The following is an 18,388-nucleotide window of genomic DNA, read 5'->3' as shown; positions in this document are numbered from 1 at the left end:
GCACACGCCTGTGCACGGTGGCTCTAGATGTTTCTACTCCAGACTCAGTCCACTGCTTCCGCAGGTCCCCCAAGGTCTGGAATCGGCCCTTCTCCACAATCTTCCTCAGGGTCCGGTCACCTCTTCTCGTTGTGCAGCGTTTTCTGCCACACTTTTTCCTTCCCACAGACTTCCCACTGAGGTGCCTTGATACAGCACTCTGGGAACAGCCTATTCGTTCAGAAATTTCTTTCTGTGTCTTACCCTCTTGCTTGAGGGTGTCAATAGTGGCCTTCTGGACAGCAGTCAGGTCGGCAGTCTTACCCATGATTGGGGTTTTGAGTGATGAACCAGGCTGAGAGTTTTAAAGGCCTCAGGAATCTTTTGCAGGCGTTTAGAGTTAACTCGTTGATTCAGATGATTAGGTTCATAGCTCGTTTAGAGACCCTTTTAATGATATGCTAATTTTGTGAGATAGGAATTTTGGGTTTTCATGAGCTGTATGCCACAATCATCCGTATTAAGACAATAAAAGACTTGAAATATTTCAGTTAGTGTGCAATGAATCTAAAATATATGAATGTTAAATTTTCATCATGACATTATGGAAATAATGAACTTTATCACAATATGCTAATATTTTGAGAAGGACCTGTATATTGTATAGAGGACTAAAACTGTCAATACATCTAGGTTATAGTCCTTTCACATCCCTTTTGGGTGAAAGCAGACACTATAGTTTAACTAGAATTTATGGGGTGCTTAAATATTATGTCACACAAGGTAAATTATATGGCATTGCTTCTGGTTATTGACTGAAAACTATATTTAAAAAATGTCTATGAGTATATGAAACATAAGATAAGAGGATATAAAAAACAATCTCTTGAGTACAAATAGAAAAGGATTTAATCTATCAGATTTTGGAAACATTCAGATATTTATAAATGAGGCACAGCTATCCTCTGCTGGCAGGAACATTAATGAGGTGGACTCCAGGATAAAGCCATTCTTCAAGCAAAGCAGGTGACCAAGAAAGCACACACAGGAATCAACTTTGCACTAAAGCTTCAAGATAGAGTAAAAAGAATCACAAAATATTTTAAATGCATCTACAGGACACTGAGGTGGAGCTGAAAGTCAATGCAATAAGGAAGTTCTTGATGTGTAGTAACCACCACACACTGATAGCCTTTAAAATTCACTTATATTCAAAAAGAATTGTCTTGGTTAAGTAACATGTGATAGAAAGCAGCTTTTAATTGGAGCTGGTGTGGTCAGACAAGACAAGCAGAGAACAGAAACATTGTATTCAAAATAAAATGTTATTTAAATATAAATATTATTTATTTGGGAACTATACTAAATAAAAGGTAATAATAATGGATAATGGATTGTTATTTGTCAATATTCTGTGCTTCAGGATGTTATCTCCGCTGTTGTTGTTGATCACTGTTACCTGACAAACTAACTACATTAGAATACACATGGAGTGTTTTAGCTATGTTCCTGTTTTCTGTTTCATCTCTCAAGGTCTTCACAAACCCAAAAGGAAGTGATCCATTAAAGATGTGGAATCCGTTCTCCATTGCAACAATCACAAGTTCTGTAGAATAACAAGACCCACTACATAACAGATCTTCCAGATTTGACCTTTTCATGATGATAGAGGGCCATTTTTGGAGCCATTTCGATTTGCTATACATCAATACAACCTGTATATAAAACTTTTAATAATTTAATTTAATAATTATGTATGTGATACAACTATAGTAATTACATAAAATACTATATAGTACAAGAAAAGCACAAAATATTTTTAAACACATCTTTCTAGATACAAAAATGTGTTAGTGGTTTACCTTCAAACTGTAAATGAAAAAGTCGCATAAATACTTTCAACCACAGAAAATTTTGAAAGAAACTAAAGCTATTGGAATGAGCTAGTCAATTACCTAATATATATAAAACTGAATACCTATGGAGAGAACTGAAGATCAGAGAACAAATTAAAGGAACATACCAATCTTCAGGATTTGAAAGCAGTTTGTGTGGAGGAATGGGTGAATCAAAGTTAAAGGAAATTGTCAATTCATCTGATTAGTTTCTCCATACAGAAGACATCATGAAGTTGTCATTATCAGCTTTTCAAAAAAAGTATTTATCACATTTTGTAAGTGTGTTCAATGCCTATTAACAATCTAATTGGAGTGTTTTATACATAACTTTATATAACATAACTTTGTGTAATAATTTGATTTGATTTCTGTATGTCTGGATTGCTGCGATGGACTGGCGACCTGTCCAGGGTGTACCCCGCCTTTTGACCATAGACCGCTGGAGATAGGCACCAGCTCCCCCTGTGACCCTGTATAGAAAATGGATGGACGGACGGACGGATTGATTGATTGATTTCTGGGGTAACTGCCGACATCTGGTGAGAACTGTGTTTTGATGGTCTCATTAGAAATATTTGAACTGTGAAAAAAGATGTGTTGAATACTTATTTTAGCCACTGTATAGTTTTTCTTTGTGTGATTTGGGGGATAATGTAATTATTCTTTGTTTTATAGGTGATAACCATTGTTTTAAATATATTCCCTTAAAAACCGGTAGAAATTAGTTGTCAGACCATTTTATTTTTCCTAATTAAATTGAATATATGGCCATTCTAGTTCTTTCATACTAATCCCAAATTTTTTAAAGCCAACGGTGACTTGAGAAATAAGTCCTTTTATACCATTAAGAAAAAATAGGTAATTAAATTTGGAATATAATGATGGATAATAATTTTGAACAAATATCTTAAATTTGGTAGTACTGCATGTAATTTTCAGTATTTTTATGCACAATTTCAGTGTTCATTGTTAAGAGAAAACGATACAGGTTTCTGGAATTACTAGCAAATGGTCTATTTTGGAAATTCAGTACTGTTAGAAGTATATCCTATGAGTACTGTGTTTATGTAAAAGTTCATTGATGTAAGATGGTGCCAGACCAATTCAAGTTTAAAAAACCAAAAGCCAAATCTTGAAAAAGATTGTAAAACAAAATACGGGAGATGTGCTCATGTCATTTTTCCCCAGTTAGCAAGTGTGCAGCAGAATGTTGGACAAGCTGAAGATGTCGGAGAAGGACTGATACCACCATAGAGGGAGTTGCAGAAGTCCAGTCTAGTGGTAATAAAAACATGACTGGCAATATTGTGGAAATTCTGAGGATGATAGGGCTTAATTTTGTTAATCAACCTCAAACGATAAAAGCTAGACTGGACTACTGCACTGACCTGCTTATCATATTTGAGATTAGTTTCAAAATTAACCCCAAGATTTTTGACAGAGTCGCAATCAAAAAAGTCAAGAAGACTATTACATCCTGTCAGCAGATTAAATTTACCAAAAAGAATAACCTCAGTCTTGTTTTCATTTAGACACAGAAAGTTTAGCTTCATCCACCTTTTGACATCCCCTAAACAATCTAGCAGATTCTCAACCGACTGACTACTGTTGGCTCTAAGCAGGAGATAGATCTCTATGTTATCTGCAAAAGAAGTTGAATGGCAGTATAAAATTTTTAAAGATGGACCCCAGAGGAAACAGATACAAAGAGAACTGGTCCTCAAATTGAGCCTTGGGGTACCCCTAACCTAAGAAAACTGACTTAACTGGACAGAAAAGCTTCTGTCAGGCAGATAAGGCCTAAACCATTGCAAAGCTGTGGCCTTGACACCAACAGACCGCGCCAGGCGACATAATACAATCTCGTGATCTATTGTGTCAAAGGCTACGGACAAGTCATGAAGAATTAACACAGCAAGATTACCCGAGTCTTCAGTTAAAAGCAGACGCTGTGTCTGTGGTGTGACATGGTTTAAAATCAGACTGAAATTTCTCATTTATCCCATGTTCCAGTAATTGGAGATAAACCACCTTCTCTAATACTGTAGAAAGGAAGAACAATTTCGATATTGACCTAAAGTTTGACAGAACATTTGGATCCATGTTGCTCTTCTTAAGAAGAGGTTGGACCACAGCATACTTAAAGGCAGCTGGGACACAACCTGAAGACAGTGAGGTGTTCATTAAATTAAAAATAAGTAGACCCACAGAACTAAAAACCTCCTTCAGCAGTCTTGGAGAAATACTATCACCTAGACAATATAAAGCCCTTAAATTCTGATGGCAGAGATATTGGAAAGTGCAGAAACACCAAATCTGACAACACAGTATATAAAAGATTGTCGGAGATGGACTGTGGGTTGGACCAAAGCGCAGAACAGAGCTCGGTAGCCGCATCTTAGTACTTCCTTGTTTAAACGAAGCATAGACAAAGCATAGACATGGTAAACGTAGCATAAAAACAAAGCGAAGCAAAACAAAGCATAGACATGGTAGGGAACGGGGTAGTAACAGAACGAACCAGCGAGGAACTAAGCAAACAGAACAACTAATATACACAGAGCACAGAGAGGGGAACAAAAGGCAGGTAATCAAAGAAACAGGGAACAGGTGTGACATGGACGCAGGGAGACAGAGGGAGCAGGTGAACCTAATAAGACTAAGACATGAGGAAAGGGACTGATTAACAAAACAGTGAAACAGACCTATACGAAAACTACAGACCAAGATAAAACAGAATCAAGAAATAAACATGAACTAAAGGAAACTGAGAACCGGAGGTAGCACAACAACCTAACATCTAAGGACTAGCAAAAGAAACCATAAAGTCCAAAAATGTCACTCCATGACATTACCCCCCCGTCAAGGTCGAATTCCAGACGACCACTTGGAGACCAAAACAATAGTTCAAAACAACCCGACCAGGGCGGGCGGAGGGGCCCCGGAAGGAGGGCAAGAGTCCAAAACACAAACCACCGAAACAGGGTGGGCGGAGGGGGGCCTTGGGAGGAGGGACAGAGTCCAAAACAAAAATAACTCCCAATAAACAAAACAACAAAACCAAAGTCCATAATCTCCAGGAGAGCCTAACAAAATCCAGGAGGCCGATGATCAGGGGGCCCGCGATGACGTAGCCAGCGAAGTGGTTGATGATCCGGAGGCCGGCAGTGACGAAGCAGCCAGCGAAGTGGTTGATGATCCGGAGGCCGCCTGCGACGAAGCAGCCAGCGAAGTGGTTGATGATCCGGAGGCCGCCTGCGACGAAGCAGCCAGCGAAGTGGTTGATGATCCGGAGGCCGCCTGCGATGAAGCAGCCAGCGAAGTGGTTGATGATCCGGAGGCCGCCTGCGACGAAGCAGCCAGCGAAGTGGTTGATGATCCGGAGGCCGCCTGCAACGAAGCAGCCAGCGAAGTGGTTGATGATCCGGAGGCCTGCGGCGAGGATGCAGGCGGCTCGGAGGTCTGCGGCGAGGATGCAGGCGCCTCGGAGGTCTGCGGCGAGGATGCAGGCTGCCTGGAGTCCGACAGTGGAGATGCCAGGCAAACCCACGAAGCGAGGAGTCAAGCAGTGTATGACGTGGCGAGATCCTCAGAGACTTGGCCCTGGCATCCAACTTGGACCCAGGCAGAAACCCTGAAGACTTGGCCCTGGCGTCCAACTTGGACCCAGGCAGAAACCCTGAAGACTTGGCCCTGGCGTCCAACTTGGACCCAGGCAGAAACCCTGAAGACTTGGCCCTGGCATCCAACTTGGACCCAGGCAGAAACCCTGAAGACTTGGCCCTGGCGTCAGGCAAAGAGTCAGGCAAAGTCAAAAAGTCAGTCCGTATCTCCAGTAACACCCCCCAGAGGAAACTGAGCAGGTGCTCAGGACCAGGTCTTGGAGACAGCCCATCCATGGGCCCCACCGAAGCATGGTGTGGGAATGGAGGCAGCCCGCCCACGGGCTCCTCCGTGTCATGACGAGGCTCTGTAGATCCGGCGACGGCCGGCTGAGGCTCTGTAGATCCGGCGACGGCCGGCTGAGGCTCTGTAGATCCGGCGGCGGCCGGCTGAGGCTCTGTAGATCCGGCGGCGGCCGGCTGAGGCTCTGTAGACCTGGCGGCGGCCGGCTGAGGATCTGTAGGCTTAGCTGCATGCTGTGAGTCCAGAGGCATGGCTGCCTTAACGGCCACGAGAAGAGGATCAAAGGGACCTCCAGCGGAGAGTGGAGCTGGAGCGTCTAGCCATCCCTCTGCAAGAAACTCATCTAGTAAGATAGTGTGCACGTCAACCAGATCCTGAGGATTGATAGTCAAGTGAGGAACACACTCTAGGCAACGTGACTTCATAAGTTCCTTTTTGATCTCCTGCAACCCGGCCTGAACCCATGGCGGAGCAGGAGGTCGTACTGACGACCGGAGACCAGCAGAGGGCATGACGAGCTCAGGTGCTGCTACTGCTGCGGACGTGGCAAGCTCAGGCGCTGCTGTTGCTGCAGCTGTGGACGTGACGAGCTCAGGCGTTGCTGCTGCTGCGGACCTGACGAGCTCAGGCGCTGCTGCTGCTGCTGCTGTGGACGTGACGAGCTCAGGCGCTGCTGCTGCTGCTGCTGTGGACGTGACGAGCTCAGGCGCTGCTGCTGCTGCAGCTGTGGACGTGACGAGCTCAGGCGTTGCTGCTGCTGCAGCTGTGGACGTGACGAGCTCAGGCGTTGCTGCTGCTGCGGACGTGATGAGCTCAGGCGCTGCTGCTGCTGCTGCTGCTGCTGACTGCTTGCGGCGCCGGCGACATCTCCGACGAGGTGGGGCAGGCTCCGAACTGGGAGAGTGTGCTGCAGGCAACTCTGGCTCCGAAAACGAGGAAGAAAAGTAGACTGGAGCTAGTGACTTACTCCGGGGATGAGGAGAGGGTCTGTGGCGCAGCGGACCGGTACCCGGAAGAGGCCTAGCCAGTCTTGTGCCCCAAAACGGTGACCGCTGCTCTCTCTCCTCTGCAGCCTGACGTGCGCTCTTCTCCGCGGCACGTCGGAAGTACTTAAACAAAGTAATCCTCTCATTGTCTGCTTGGTCCATCTGTTGGCTGGTTCGTAATGTCGGAGATGGACTGTGGGTTGGACCAAAGGGCAGAACAGAGCTCGGTAGCCGCATCTTAGTACTTCCTTGTTTAAACGAAGCATAGACAAAGCATAGACATGGTAAACGTAGCATAAAAACAAAGCGAAGCAAAACAAAGCATAGACATGGTAGGGAACGGGGTAGTAACAGAACGAACCAGCGAGGAACTAAGCAAACAGAACAACTAATATACACAGAGCACAGAGAGGGGAACAAAAGGCAGGTAATCAAAGAAACAGGGAACAGGTGTGACATGGACGCAGGGAGACAGAGGGAGCAGGTGAACCTAATAAGACTAAGACATGAGGAAAGGGACTGATTAACAAAACAGTGAAACAGACCTATACGAAAACTATAGACCAAGATAAAACAGAATCAAGAAATAAACATGAACTAAAGGAAACTGAGAACTGGAGGTAGCACAACAACCTAACATCTAAGGACTAGCAAAAGAAACCATAAAGTCCAAAAATGTCACTCCATGACAAAGATAAAGGGAAGTTGTCCGAAGTGGGATTCAAACCCACGCCTCTAAAGGCGACTGTGACCAGAACGCCTATGTTGGACCATTTGTTTGCTGATTGTTGGACTATTTGTACGCTGCTGGAGCCGCTATGCCTTCCAGCGTCATCGGCCATTTTGTATCCCAGAATAGTCTGCTACTACAACTCCCAGCAGCCATCGCGGCTGATAGGAAGAGGGCGTCGCAGCTCTGATGCCCACCATTGCTTTTCACGCTGGAACCGGGCCGGTATCTGGTAACTGAAGCGGATCATTCGGGAGAAGAAAATCCCACGTGGATTTTCATTTATTCTCCCCGTTGGCCAATGAGAAAAATTCATGAAAGAAGTTCCTGGAATAGGAAGGCCAGAAACTTCACTTTACTGATCGAAGACGTGAATACAACACGTGACCAAAAATCCCCACGGAGGTTTCAAGGAGTCGGAATTGCCATCCTTGTTTTTGTTCCAGTCGACTACTGATGGTCAAATCATGTTTTCCCCTTTCGCCAAAGGAGGCCAGAGTACGAAGATTGACTGCTATCCTGACGAGTTAATCGCGGACACGCAACAACTTCCCCCTTCTCTCTCTCTCTTCACTCTTCTCCACAGAAGGCTGGACAGATGTGGTAAGGCGTATTTGTCACTTCCTGTTTTCGCAGTTGCACACGGTGGCTTGTTTGGTGTGTGAAGGCTCTCTCGTTTGATCTGATTTCTCTCTACTGTGCTACCTCTTACTTGTTCTAATACATAAGCACGTTAAAACACATACTTTCTCTTGCTGCTTTTAACGTTTGGGGACTCTCTGTGTTTTACACGGTTTTTTCTAGTAGTGGTAAGGGGTCGCTAACTTAGCGTTAGCTTTAACTCCACCATAGCTACCCGTTCTGCTGTTTCTCTCTCTGAGTCTCCTCCTCTGTCCTGCTCTCTCTTTCAGATGTTCAGTTACTCCTCTGCCTCATTTAGTGATAATGGTACGTGTCATAAATGTAGCATTTTTGTAGCTTTGGAGGCGAGGTGTCGGAATTGGAGGCCCGGCTCCGCGCTGTTGAAAAACCAGCAGATAGCAGAGGCCCCTTAGCCAGCGCGGAGCCACCGAGGGTAGCTCCCCGTTGCAGTCCTTCAGCAGAGCCCGCGCAACCGGGGCCTCAGGTCGGCTGGGTGACGGAACGTAGAAAGCATAGTCCTAGATCCCAGCCCACAGGTCACCACCAACCCGTCTGCGTTTCTAACAGATTTTCCCCGCTCAGCGACACACCCGCTGAGAAGTCAACTCTGGTAATTGGCAGCTCCATAGTCAGAAACGTGGCACTAGAGACACCAGCGACCATAGTCAAATGTCTGCCAGGGGCCAGAACGGGTGACATCAAACCCTACCTGAAACTGCTGGCTAAGGATAAGCGTAAATACAGTAAGATTGTTATTCACGCAGGCGGTAATGACACCCGGTTATGTCAATCGGAGGTCACCAAAGTTAGTGTTGCTTCGGTGTGTAAGTTTGCCAAAACAATGTCGGACTCCGTAATTTTCTCTGGTCCCCGCCCTGATCTGACCAGTGACGACATGTTTAGCCACATGCTGTCATTCAACCGCTGGCTGTCTAGGTGGTGTCCAGAAAACGATGTGGGCTACATTGATAATTGGCAAACATTTTGGGGAAAACCTGGTCTGATCCGGAGAGACGGCATCCATCCCACTTTGGATGGAGCAGCTCTTCTTTCTAGGAATCTGGCCCATTTTATTAGTTCTCCAAACCTCTGACAACCCAGGGTTCAGACCAGGAAGCAGGGTCGTAGTTTAACACTCCTCTCTGCAGCTTCTGTACTGCTACCCACCCATTGCCCTATCAAGACAGTGTCTCGCCCACGGCCAAAATTGAATAGAATAAAAAATAATCTAAAACAAGGAAATCAGGAAAATCTAATAAAAATAAACACAACTCAGACTAAAAAGAAAAATACTGAACATGGCTTACTGAACATAAAATCTCTCTCTTCAAAGACTTTGCTAGTTAGTGACCTGATTTGTGACAATTATGGATTATGTGACTATAAATGAGTCAACTCCTACTAATTATTTAAATTTTCACATTCCTCAAAATACTGGGCGAGGAGTAGCAACCATCTTTCAGTCCGATTTATTGACAAGTCCCAGACCAATCAATAGCTACAACTCTTTTGAATATTTAATCCTTAGTTTTCCTCATCCACATTGCAAAGCACAAAAACCACTTCTGTTTGTTGTTATGTACCGTCCACCAGGCCCTTACTCTCAATTTTTAGATCAGTTTTCAGACCTTTTATCTGATTTAGTGTTAAATACAGATACGGTTATGTTAGGTATTATTTAGTCAACTCAGAGGTAAGAACGATACAGTCAGAGTTACTTGTGACAAGGGTAGCCCACTTTGCAGTGAAACTACAAAGTTTTGACACCCTATCTCTTTATTTATATGCACAGTTCAACAGACAGTTCAGACAGGGTGTGTGTGTGTGAGACGGAAAGGAGGCTGGTTCACACAGAGATAACAATGATCTCACACACACAGGGAGGAAGGCATAGTGCAGGTGCCTTGCAACCCAAGGTTTTTACATGAGTGATAACAAGTTTTTGCACCCATCCAACAGTCCCTCCTTTTATCACAAGTAAAAACATTTAATATAAAAACGAGTAAGAAAAATACTTTGTATGAGCGAAAACCCACGGACGGTAAACAGATTATATTTTGTGGGAAATACTCATACGGCCCCGCCGCCCTCGGCGACCATTAAAAGTTAAATGTTGATTAATACTTGAAATCATAAAAATAAAATAATGATACTTGAAATCATAAAAATAAAATAATGATACTTGAAATCATAAAAATAAAAGAATGATACTTGAAATCATAAAAATAAAAGAATAATACTTGAAATCATAAAATAAAGAATAATACTGAATATAAAATAAAGAATTAAAAATCTGCCCTGTTTATGTCATCATTGTACTTTTTCTCATTTCACTTAAGCAACAACTTCTTCCGATTTTCTGCTGTAAGGTTATTTTATGAAATACAATGTATGAGTACACTCAGGCTTTTGATGTGATTTATTTACATGTCATCATAATCGTCCCCTTCATTTTCGTGCATTTCTACCTGGTTCAGTGTTGCATATGCCACCATGAACAATACCAGAAATTCTGTAGGAATGGATGTGCGTCATGTTCTTCCGTCAGTGTTCTGAGATGGGTCCCGTCTGATGTCCATCTCTTCTGGTTCGGTATCACCTCCTGTGGATCCTGCTTTAGATAGAGAAAGAGTCCTGCTACCAGAATTAAGCTCAGGCTTATCAGTCCTGTCCACATGTTACAGAGAGCCATTTTATAATTGGGCGCAGATCAGCTGTTTTCTTCACCGGTTTGAGACGCTGGGCCATCTTTGAACCCGGACTTCCTCTGCTACCCCGTCGGTTGATCTGGCTCCTGTAACGGCAAAACTGGCTTACAGTGGCTTTTATGGATCCAGGAAGGCCTCTCTGCTATTTTCAGAACTGTGGGCGTTGTTAGGAGTATTTGAAACGGCCCTTTCCACCAAGGAGTGCTCCAATCCTTCCGGTGGAGTGTCTTAATCAGGACCAGGTCTCCAGGCCTCATTCTGTGGGATAGGAGCAGAGATTATCGGCAGACCACTGGACATTTGTTCTTCTTTTGTCTGCAACATTTTATTCATCCACTCAGCTAATGAAGGTTCCTGTTGTGCTTTCTCTATTTCATTCATGTCAGAGGGCAGAGAAAACGGTCTGCCATGTACTATTTCTTTGAGAATACAAATTCACATCAGCAACTTGGTGTCACGTGATCTCAGACTCAGAATATAGTGGGTGGAGCCATACAATGATGTACAGTAGGTGGCAAATGGAGTAAGACCAGTTTGATTTGGAGTTATTCTCATCCATAATTAACCAGGGATAGGCATTCGGGCCATGGCCTCCCTGTTTCTTCCATTGTTTTCCTTAATCTTTAACTGAAACCCTAATGCATTAGAACTTAGATCTATTAATTTATTTACAAAATGAGTTCCATTATCTGACCTTATAATCTGTGGGATACCATATGTGGGGAAGAAATGTGTCACTAGGTTCATCTATTACAACTAGGCAATATTTCTTCCCCCGTGTTTGCAACAAATTATGCATGATCTGCAAAAATGATTTGCATAGTCAGAAATATTTATAGTGTAGCATTAATGCTTTACCAGATGTGACATATTCCCCCCTTGACACGTGGATCTTCCCAATGTGTCACTGTAGCCGCTGTGTTGTATAAATATTTTGGGAGGATTGGTTTATCTTCTATCTGATTGATGTCATCTTTTCTCTGTGCTCCTCTCTTTAGCCAGGCCTTTATTTCTGTCTTGGTTGCTGACTGTTGGGCGTCTTTCAGCACGTCTGTGTCTATAAATAGCAGATCTGACATTTTCTCTTTAATAGGTTGAAATGAGTTAGTTCTGTCCCTGATGATGTTTTAAAACCTCTATTTTGCCAAATCTTAGCATGGTGATGTATTGATCCGAAAACGTATTGGCTGTCTGTGTATATAGTAAGTATTTGTCCCTCATGTAATTCACAGGCTCTTACTACAGCATATAATTCTGTTTGTGCTGAGCATGTATTGGGTAGAGATTTAGCTTCTATTATCCTATCGATGGTTGTTATTGCATAACCAACTCTATTCTTTCCATATTCATCTTTAGATGCTGAGCCATCTACAAACACAACACATGAATCTGGTATAAGGGTTTGAGAAATGTCTTGTCTGGGTTTGGTGTCTTCTTCAACTTTTGCTTTATAAGAATGTGGTTTTCCATCTTCTGCAGTAGGTATTAGAGTACTTGGATTTAAAGGGCACATCTTTTTAGAGTTATGTTTGGCTGTGATAATAATAGTGATGTCAGTGTGATATGTCTTGCATGTAGCGTCAGGTGCTTCTCTTAATATTCCTGACTTCAACATATCTTGTATTACTGGCTTAGTATCTTCTTCAGCTTCTGGCTTGAAGGGGTATTGACGGACTAATGGCCTTTTTTCAGATATTAGTTTAACCTTGTATGGTGGGAACCCCTTTATAAGCCCTACATCAGTTGATGATTGGGACCACAGTTCAGGTGGGACAGCAGCTAGGGCAGGATGCATGTTGCTCTCAGCTAAGCCCTGTATTTGTCCCTCTGCCTCATCTAAATGTGTCCTTGGATGGACTTTGACTATCCACGCCAGAATGAGCTTCCAGATTCCTGTATTAGGATCCACTTTTGACAGTGTCAGTGCTGTTCCTGCAGAGGTTTAAAGCCTCTGTTTTTCCAAATTCTTATTATTCTTTTTTATCATATTTTATAAAGTAAGTCCTTATTACATTTAAAAATGAGATCAATATTTTTGGTAATTGCTATTATTATAAATAATGCTTGGTTTAGTTCTTATTAAAAATAAAAATAAAAACTCACTCACTGATGAACACAAAAAATGAAGGGCATATTATATCTTATAATCTTAGTTTGTTTTACCCAGTTTTATAGATAGAACATACAGTTTCAGTCAGCTTTGTATTTAATTCAAGTAACTAAAGTTTGTTTCAATTAACTCAAGTTTTATCTATTTCAGTCCAGTCCAGTAATTCTGTTAAGGTTCATTTCATCTTATGTTAAGTTCGAGTCTAATTCAATCATTTTGAACCTGACTGGAAAAAGTCTAAACATCTGTTAAAATCTTTTTGTTTTACCATAGAGAACTGACCTAATATTATTATGGTAATGTTGAGGACTCTAATTTTTACATAACATGAAACAGACATTTATTTCACAAAAACAGAAAGTCAAACACAGACATTTGGCCACATGAAAGTTTAAATAACCTGTTTGTAAAAGAATTAGGAAAAATTCAAGACGGGTCTATGAGCTTTCTCATGGTTATCAGTATTTTCAGTAGAGGTAGAACCTTTGCCATCTTTAAATGATTTTTTGAAAAAGATTCTGGAAACCTTATTAAGATATAAATTTGGCAAAGATCATCAGAACATCAGACCTTTATTAGCGCTTTTAATGTCCCTCAAAGATGCATTACAATGAAATCAGTCATTCCCATTCACACACATTCACACACTACTTACTTATTTCTCTGTCAGAGTAATTTTTATTTGCAAAGATTTGAACATAATTTGACTTCTATTATTCTTAAAATGCACATTGTTTCCTCATAACCCCTTTTGTTTCCACTAGGTCTGTTTTGAACGCTTCAAATTTTTTTTTTTTATTCACCAAGAATCAATAAGGTGGTCTTAGTGGGTCCACCTTAAAGGTGTTATCTGTTGGGTGTCATGTTATCATTGTCAGGTCAGTGAGGTTCATAAGTCAGTCAGAACCTTGGTCATTTGTTCTGTGCACATAATGTTTCATAGATCCAGCCTATGATTAATCAGCAAAACGTCCACCTATAGGAGAAAAAATTATTGTTAATGAATGAGCTGCATTTCCTAGGAACACTGTCTTCCTCCTGGATGAGCATCACCTGTTGAAAAACTTTCATCATTGTTTGTTTCACATATTCAATCAGATCTTTATATTATATCAGTAGGTGAAGTTGTTAGTATCTCATGTAGACTGACATATACTGTTGCATTTGGAGAGGATCTCAGATTAAATAAACTTAGTTAGAGCGTCAATCCAGGTTCATTTTGTGTCTGCAGACTTTAGCCAATTTTTCTTTTCTTTCTTTTTTTTTTTTTATACATAAAGAGCAAGATTCAAAACATTTTCAAAAGGCAGATTGTGGCAGAATGTAGACAAAACTGCTTATTGATTGACAAAATAACATTCAAGCACACAATCACCATATTAAAAGGCTCTACTTCTAGAGAATCACTAAACTTTTGGGGTCCGGTTTTGGCCCGCGGACCTTGAGTTTGACACATGCAGGGTAGAGTTACAATTTTTTTTTTTTTTTTTTCAGACCTTTCAGCAGAGACAGACTTCTGCTGTTTGCAGAAGTTTTATCTTTGTTTTCAGGCAGCTGTATCTCTTTGTCAAGGTCGTTTCACAGAGCTGAAATTTAACTTCTCTCAAAGAGGAAAAATCAAGAATGCAAACAATCTGAGCCAAATATGGAATTATTTCCCTGTAAAATGAATCTTTTGCATTTTATCATGATATTGTTAGTAGTATAACACCATAGAATGATTTTTAAAGCACCTGTTTCTCACTAATGCTTGCCTACAAAATCTTTTACTCTCAGATTACTTCTTTAACAACTCTAGTCATTGTTCACTGGGTTGTCCAGTTGGACAGTTTCCATGTTGTCCACATTGTCACCTCCTCTTTTAACTTCTTTTACCACGTCCTCTAAAACCACCTCTTAGTCTTTATAATTTGGGGCTACCTTGGTATTCTAACCTGGGATGGGTGGCAGTCCGCCCCCCTTTATTTGTTTTCAGTTAAGCTGAAAGTTTTTTCCTGTGCTTTTCTTAAGGCCTCAGTATTATGGCTATGTCAGTTAAAAGCTGCTCTTATTGTTGTTTTTTTAATTCATCTTTTTGTTTTAATCTGTTTATCAACTGTGAGCACTCAGGGACTGAAAAGTCCCCTTTGAAATTATAATCTGGCAAGGTTTTTTATTGTCTCTTGAATCTTTTGAATGCATAATCTCCAGTTTAAGATCCCCGTGTAGTTTTAGGATTTCAGTGATAATTAAGTTACCTGAAAATCCGTATTTTTATGCCATCGTGCACATATTTCTGTTAAATCAGAGCTTTTTCTCTGTTCTTCCCCCATTGTTCTTTGTTATTTTTCTCTTTTTAGTTTTCATTATTGCTAATTTTAGATCCCCTTGTAATTTTAAGACATCCTTTGTATCTAATTTGCCCAAAAACCCATGTTTTTTATTTTTTATTCCATCTATGACAGATCATACCTGCTCCTTTTACATAGTTCTCCATAAACTTTACCTCCCCTTCTAAGTCAATTAGTTTACTTTGTTTCTTCCCCATTATGTTTTATGTTAGTTTAATTATAGTATAAATGTCCCAGATAAAAGGTCACTGGCATGAGACTTTAAGGAGAGGACATTAACACGCCCTTCTACTGCGACTAATTCGCAGCGGTGTTAATTTTCTGGAATGAAATCCGACCTGAATCTCCAAAGTCACCAGTACGTAGTTTTAATCTGGGCAAAAGAAAACACAGGACTAGCAGAATCCTGCTATGATTCTATTAAAATGCTTAGTCCTCCATATACACACAACACAGTCACACAGTTAGTTTCAGGTACCTTGTAATTTTTCTAAGTTAACTTGGTGTTATTTTATGAGCCCAGTTTACTCCGTTCTTTTTACTTGTATAGCGCTTATGCTATTCCCTCGCAGGGGAATAACCCTTAGTCGTTTTATTTGGCCCCCTTCTTGGCGGGGCCCTACCTTAATTTGTCACTATTCCTTTCACGGTGGAATAAAACCATCCCAATGCAGCGTCCTTACCGGCGACGCACTACCAACGACTTTTAAGTACTTTTCTTCTTTTATTTATATAGCGCTTACTCTATTCCCTCACAGGGGAATAATCCTCAGTCGTTTTCTTTAATCCCCTTCACGGCGGGATTGTACCAAATTTGTCACTATTCCTTTCACGGTGGAATAAAACCATTCGAATGCAGCGTCCTTACCGGCGACGCACTACCAACGACTGTTAAGTACTTTTCCTATGAACTGTATTTTAAAACTGTCTCACCTCGGAGTTGACTTCTTGGTGACTCTTTGGACCCTGTGAGAGTCACCCCGCGCAGAGGAAGGCAATAACCCACTGGCCAGGTGTGAATTCACACACACCGGGACTTTCAGCCACTCCGGCTAAAGGAGGCTGTGCAGCGGTGCTTCGCTCGACGTCAGGCTTCCCCCACGGATCCCAGAGTCACTGTTAAAGCAAAGAGAAATAAGGTTATTGAATTAATCCGGCTCGAAGGACCAATAAATGTTAGGTATTATTTAGTCAACTCAGAGGTAAGAACGATACAGTCATAGTTACTTGTGACAAGGGTAGCCCACTTTGCAGTGAAACTACAAAGTTTTGACACCCTATCTCTTTATTTATATGCACAGTTCAACAGACAGTTCAGACAGGGTGTGTGTGTGTGAGACGGAAAGGAGGCTGGTTCACACAGAGATAACAATGATCTCACACACACAGGGAGGAAGGCATAGTGCAGGTGCCTTGCAACCCAAGGTTTTTACATGAGTGATAACAAGTTTTTGCACCCATCCAACAGGTTATTATAGTGGGGGATTTTAACATTCATGTTGACACTGAAAGAGATAGCTTAAATATAGCCTTTAATGCTATCTTAGACTCAATTGGCTTTGCTCAAAACATTAACAAACCTACCCACCTTCATCTTCATTCTCTGGACCTTGTGCTGACATATGGCATTGAGTGTAAAGACATAACAATATTTTCTTATAACCCTTTCCTGTGTGACCATTTTTTAATAAACTTTGAGTTTAATTTAACTGAGTACTCCACACCTGAAAGAAAATTTCATTATAGTAGATATTATCAGACGATGCTGTAATAACCTTCAAAGAATCTGTTCCACTTTTGATTTCCTCATTATCACAGAAAAACACAGTGGAGGGCAATAATTTTGTTTCTTCCCCTTCACAAATTGATTTTCTTGTTCATCGTATTACATCATCATTGCGTGGTGCATTAGACAATGCAGCCCCCTTGAAAAAGAAGGTAATTATTCATTGGAAGTTAGCTCCCTGGTTTAATTCAGAGCTGCGTACTTTAAAGCACAATGTTAGAAAATTGGAGAGAAAATGGCGATCTACACACCTAGAGGATTCCTACTTAATCTGGAAAAATAGCCTACTGTTGTATAAAAAGACACTTCACCAAGCTAGAACAGCTTATTTCTCATCATTAATAGAAGAGAACAAGAATAATCCTAGGTTTCTCTTTAGTATAGTTGCTAAACTTCACAGAGTCACAGCTCTGTTGACCCATCCAGTCCCTATGTGTTAAAGCATAGCAGGTCTGTAATACAACATTTCACTTCCAGAAGCCACTTAAACATTGACAAAGTTGTCAGGAGAGGGATTCGAACCCTCGCCTCCAGGAGAGACTGCGACCTGAACACAGCGCCTTAGACTGCTGACGTTGCTCAACTGCCTTTGCATACAGTATGCACAAGCAATGGACAAACAAGAGTAAGACTGATTGACAGAGGTGTGTTGTCCCTGCAAGTACTGGGAGGATTTCATGTCTTACCTGTGTAATTACAAAGACCAGAACCACTGCAATCACCATTCAGTTTATACTTCTCCTCCTCATTTGCCTTAACATCTGATGCCAGAGATACTGGAAAGCACAGAAACACTTAGAAGAGCCAGTGACTCTCTTGTCCTCCCTTTAGAGATGCCTATCCAAACATATTTTAGCTGGATAATGATGTGTTAAAGCATAGCAGGTCTGTAATACAACATTTCACTTCCAGAAGCCACTTAAACATTGACAAAGTTGTCAGGAGAGGGATTCGAACCCTCGCCTCCAGGAGAGACTGCGACCTGAACACATCGCCTTAGACTGCTGACGTTGCTCAACTGCCTTTGCATACAGTATGCACAAGCAATGGACAAACAAGAGCAAGACTGATTGACAGACGTGTGTTGTCCCTGCAAGTACTGAGAGGATTTCATGTCTTACCTGTGTAATTACAAAGACCAGAACCACTGCAATAACCATTCAGTTTATACTTCTCCTCCTCATTTGCCTTAACATCTGATGCCAAAGATACTGGAAAGCACAGAAACACGTAGAAGAGCCAGTGACTCTCTTGTCCTCCCTTTAGAGATGCCTATCCAAACATATTTTAGCTGGATAATGATGTGTTAAAGC

Source organism: Girardinichthys multiradiatus, chromosome 17 (assembly GCF_021462225.1).
Source record: "Girardinichthys multiradiatus isolate DD_20200921_A chromosome 17, DD_fGirMul_XY1, whole genome shotgun sequence".
NCBI lineage: Eukaryota > Metazoa > Chordata > Actinopteri > Cyprinodontiformes > Goodeidae > Girardinichthys > Girardinichthys multiradiatus.
This window is presented reverse-complemented; position numbering follows the sequence as displayed.